At 42.7% G+C, this 5870-nt stretch overlaps 1 pseudogene across 1 annotated transcript; it reads left to right on the top strand.

Moving 5' to 3' along the window:
* Positions 1 to 2368: 2368 nt before the first annotated feature.
* LOC147610988 (cytosolic Fe-S cluster assembly factor NBP35-like) lies at positions 2369 to 4423 on the top strand (annotated as a pseudogene). The gene is made up of 3 exons (XR_015263930.1): positions 2369 to 2586; positions 2700 to 2801; positions 3378 to 4423. The product of XR_015263930.1 is annotated as a cytosolic Fe-S cluster assembly factor NBP35-like (transcript).
* Positions 4424 to 5870: the final 1447 nt, after the last annotated feature.

A 5870-nucleotide genomic window follows, 5' to 3' on the forward strand; every position in this document is an offset into this window, starting at 1 on the left:
GCATGCACACACTCGACACACATATGCATGCATATATATACATACAAGGACACACAAGGTGCACGTGCACATGTGACTGTCAGGACACACAATCATACGAGTGCACACACAAAGTTGATACACACAGTCTCAGCGTGAGACTGCGTGCACACACGCAGTCTCAGCGTGAGACTAACGTGAGTCACCTTCGATAAGGCTTTAATAGATGAGGCTGTACTCACACAGACATGTGTGCGCATACACTATTGACGCATAAAGGCACACACACTCACATGCACGTGCGTACACACAGAGTTGGCATGCACACATATGCATGCATATATACATATACACTTCCACTAGTGTGTACACACATAAACACACACAATCGACACACACACTTGTATGCATGTCCATGCACACACATATGCACGTGATGTATATACACATAAAGGCATACACACATATACACATAAAGGCATACACACATACACACATATATATACACATAAAGGCATACACACATATACACACATATACACATATGCACGTGATGTATATACACATACTCTTGCATGTTTGCATGTACACACTTACACACACGCACAACACACATATACATACACATGCACATACACGTACATGCACACTCGAATATACACACATACACATACATGCACACACACATGCACATATAAGTGCACGTGCATGCGCACACATGTACACACCTACACACAAATGCACGTACATACATACGTGCATCCATACACACAAACACATAGATGCACACCCACACTTTCTTGTGCATGTGTACACAGAGACATACACGTGCATACATGTAAGCATACGCACACACACTGTCATGCGTGTACACAAAAGCAACACACACCCAATCACACACATGCACCTGCGTGTACACCCCCCCCCATATGTGCGCATTCACACACAAGTGCACATGATGCACATACACACACTTGCATGCTTACACACAACACATACACAGACACATGCAAATACGCATGCATGCACACACACACACATACATGTGCACGTATACATGCACATATGCACACGTGCATATACGTACACACATGCATACATGCACATGTATATACATGCATGTGCACCCACACACATGCAGTTATGTGCATACACATAAATGCACACACACATACACACACACTTGCATGCTTACACACATATACACACACACTTGCATGCTTACATACATATGCACACACATATACACACACACTTGCATGCTTACACACACACATACACACACATACTTACACGCATACACACAACACACATAGATATACACATACACGTGCATGCACACACACACACACCTTTATGTATGTATGCACACACATGCATACACAAGTGTTCATGCATACATACACACGTACACATGTACACATGCACGTAAATACACATGTGCATCCACACACACAAGCACATAGATGCACACCCACACTCTCTTACACACATGGACATAGAGATATACATGTGCATACACATCGAGCTATGTGCACACACACACGGGACGACATACACAATCGCACGCATGTGTACACAAAGGTTGACCCACATAGTCAACACACACAATTTGAGTGTAAGGGTAGCATGAGTCGTCTTTATTAAAGCTTTACCACTTGATGATGCACTCACACAAACATGTGCGCACACATTATTGACACAAAGGCACACACACTCACAAAGTTGGCGGCACACAGTTGACACACACATGTACACGCATACACACATACATATCCACGTGTATACACACATATAAACACACACACGTACATTGTCTGAGTGCCAAGGGTGTATACCTAAAGTAGCGCAAGAGAGTGTGTGTGTGTGTGAGAGAGAGGGTGCATGTGTACAGGTGCATACATGTGGTGTGTGTGTGTGTGAGAGAGAGAGAGAGAGAGAGAGAGAGAGAGAGATGGACCCACATGTACACACATTTATAGTAGTGTTCATTCCAACAAAACATATGCACATCTCACACTATGAGTATATTCACGCATATAGTCACTCATATTCCTAAAGTAGCGCAAGAGAGTGTGTGTGTGAGAGAGGGTGCATGTGTACAGGTGCATACATGTGGTGTGTGTGTGTGTGTGTGTGAGAGAGAGAGAGAGAGAGAGAGAGAGAGAGATGGACCCACATGTACACACACATTTATAGTAGTGTTCATTCCAACAAAACATATGCACATCTCACACTATGAGTATATTCACGCATATAGTCACTCATATTCCAATATAAGCTCACAAGTTGGTACATAAGGCAATTGAAATAGGTGATTACTGAGTTTTGTTTCTACGCAATGACTTGCATGCTCTCTCCTGCCACATGCTCTATTTTCTGAAAGCGGCACGATTGCTCAACAATACGGGAAACTAATCCCATATCTACCAGGTCTGAGAGCTCTTCCCTAACCACGGGTCACATGGCAGCAGTCTAATACCAATAGGGCAAGCCCCGGGGGGAAATACAAAGTGGAACCGAAATGTGGTAATTACGCCATGCCTGAGAATGGATCAGCGCAGAATAATGGGCCTGTGGGCGAGGTCCCAGAGTACGCCAACCAGCGTAAGCTTCATGCTCTCCGCGGACTCTCACACCCATACATGTCCACAGACTTATTTTCCTTTCCTTTCCTTTTTTTTTCTTTTCATTTTTTGATGGTTTCTCTGTACGCGCAGACTGCCCTGGAACTGAAGCCGAGACTGCGGGCAAAGCTGCCGCCTGCGCAGGATGCCCTAACCAACAGATTTGTGCAACGGCCCCCAAAGCTCCTGACCCTGGTATGCTTTCAAACTTTCTTCTTTTTGAGATGGTTATCATGGTCTGCTTCAAGGTAAACATGGAATTCATTAGGGTAAGTCATGTGGCTAACTCACACGGGAAGGGGTAAGGATAAAACACATGGAATTTGTAAGGGTATGTCAAATGGACTTCCTGAGGATAAACATACGTTAAGGGTAAATGACATGAATTAGATTAAGCTGCATGTGATTTGTAAGGGTAAATCACATGGAATTCATGACAGTAAGTCATACAACAAGGGTAATCACATGAAAATATCACATGGAATCTATGATGTGCTTTAAGGGCTAATCATATGGTATTCAGATGCATTAATTACATGATGTGCTTGAAATATCATTCACATAAACTGGAATTAGATGGAATACATGATGTGTTTGAAAGGTTAATCACATGGCTTTCATGATGTGCTTGAAGGGTAAGTGAGATGCCATTACATAGTAAGACCCAATCACATTGCTCTTTATGCAACCTGCATGGGATTTCAAGTACTGCCAAAATATTAATATTCAATGTTTCATTGAGAAATCTGGTATTTTATGTGCTGTCTGTAGATCTGGAACAAATTGCAGAGCGCATGCAGAGTGTGAAGCACAAAATCTTGGTGTTGTCTGGCAAAGGTGGAGTTGGGAAGAGTACATTCGCATCACAACTATCATTTTAGCAGGAAAGGATAAGCAGGTCGGTCTTCTTGACATTGACATCTGTGGGCCGAGCATCCCCAAAATGCTGGGACTGGAGGGTCGAGAGATTCATCAGAGCAACCTTGGCTGGTCACCGGTGTATGTGGAAGATAATTTGGGTGTCATGTCTATTGGTTTTATGTTACCGGACCCAGATGAGGCAGTTGTATGGAGAGGGCCGCGGAAGAATGGGTTAATAAAGCAGTTCTTGAAGGATGTCTATTGGGGTGATCTTGATTATCTGGTGGTGGATGCTCCACCCGGAACTTCAGATGAGCACATCTCCATTGTGCAGTATCTCAAGGCAACCAATGTGGCTGGTGCCATAATCGTGACCACACCACAAGAGGTATCAATCATTGATGTGAGAAAGGAGATAAATTTTTGCAAAAAGGTTGGAATCCCAGTTCTTGGTGTGGTTGAGAATATGAGTGGGTTGCTCCAGCCATTAGCTAATATGAAGTTTAAGAATATAAAGGATGATGGTGAAGAGGAAGATGTCACCGAAGCTGTTATGGAAGAGCTCCGGCAGCGCTCTCCTCAGCTGCAATCAGTCTATGCGTTTTCGGAAGTTTTCTACGTCCTGGGTGGAGGGGCTGAAAAGATGGCCAAGGATATGAAGGTTCCTTTTCTTGGGAGGGTGCCTTTGGACCCAGAGCTAAGCCGAGCAGCTGAAGAAGGACGTTCTTGTTTTGCGGATGCACGGTGCAGTTCAAGTGCTCCGTTTCTTAACAGGATAATCGATATGGTTCTGGGTATTGTTGAAGCAAAGACCATGTAAACTATCCAATTTTGTGACAGGGTTTATCTGACCTTATGATGCTATAACCCTATGCATTTCCAAGCAATGGGTGCTGGTAGACAAGTTACTGTACTAGAGGACACTTCATGGTGTCACACTGTCTTCTGCTTGAGGCACTGGGTGGCCTTATATTGTTAACTAAGAAATGCAGGAAGGTCATGAAGACAAACTTGTGATGCTTAAGAGTTTTTATTATGTGCAGATATGTACACATATATCAGAGTTATGATTATAGTGTTGTGCTCTTTTCAAGTTTTTTATTGGCTTGTTCTGGAGTAGAAGTATTTAGGGTCGTCTTCTGGCCTGGACTTTTTATCAAGCTTGATCTTCTCTATTAAGGTTATCCTTTGCAGGAAATGTTCAACACATGAGTTATGGAAGTTGGAAAGTTTTTGGGACTTGCAAATGTCAGCTCGGGAGAGTGCATCTCAATGACCAGCCTGGCTGATAGGTTACAGGCTGGCTGACTGCATAAAGTGATTGTAGGCCAGCTCTTCTTCTCTTACTTCTAGGCACTCTTTGAGTATATTTTTGTACTTGACTATGCCATGGTAATGCCTCTTGACATTGATGAATAGAGTAGGTTCTTCGGGTGTGTATACAGTTTGTTATGTGTAGTATAGCTAGGGCCTGGGTCAGTTCTTTTAAAGCTCATCTTTAGGTAGATCAACTCGCCTCACAATTATTCTCATATATTCAACCTGTGAGAAATTCAGCATTTGATATGGATACAGCTCCTCAGAGTTGAGATACGGTGTGTGCCAACAAACACTGGTTTTGGTTATGAGCATGTGGGCTTCGTATTGTAAGTTGGCACATTAAGTTCCATAGGCCCTAGTGCTTCTAGCATATGTGCCAGTAAAGTTGTGGTTATTGTTTTTTTTTTTTTTTTTGCGGGGAGCCTCACCCCTTGAGGCGTCCCACAGGATGGCGGATGCCACGTCCACCATTGGGCTATCGTCCCCGTCCCCTTAAGTTGTGGTTATTGTTATCGTGTACACTTTTTCAACTATAAGTCACCATTCAAGAATGATGTTTTAATGTCTTAGTTCATGCATTTTCCATTCATGATGGGCCAAGAAAGCAATAACAAATCCGATAGTGGTCATACAAGAAGTGGAAGAAAAAGTTTCATCACAATCAGTCCCTTTTTACTAGTCATAACTTTTTGCAACAAGTCTAGCCTTAAATTGATTTGATCCATCTGTGTTTCTTATGACTTTGAAAGCTCACTTAGTACCAATAGTTTTTTGGTAGATCCACTAATTGAGGCCACACACTCCTTAGGGACTCTATACCCTCATTGGATCAACATTGTACACGAGTGCTCGCTAGGCTTCACCATACTTGTAGTAACCCCAACCTTGCTAATCTCAAGTTCCTTACATAACACTAATTTCAACCCAATCACTTCTCAATCCCTTTTACCCTTTAGTGAACAAACTCTTTCCATGTTGAATAATCTAGAAAGAGGGTTGTACATGGGTTGAAAGATATCCTAAGCCAAGGAGCTGCTCATAACTCAAGGGATGTCTTTAAACGTGTTTATGAAAAATATCCAA

The sequence above is a fragment of the Cibotium barometz genome, chromosome 48, assembly GCF_041138505.1.
Source record: "Cibotium barometz isolate CiBa-2024 chromosome 48, ASM4113850v1, whole genome shotgun sequence".
NCBI lineage: Eukaryota > Viridiplantae > Streptophyta > Polypodiopsida > Cyatheales > Cibotiaceae > Cibotium > Cibotium barometz.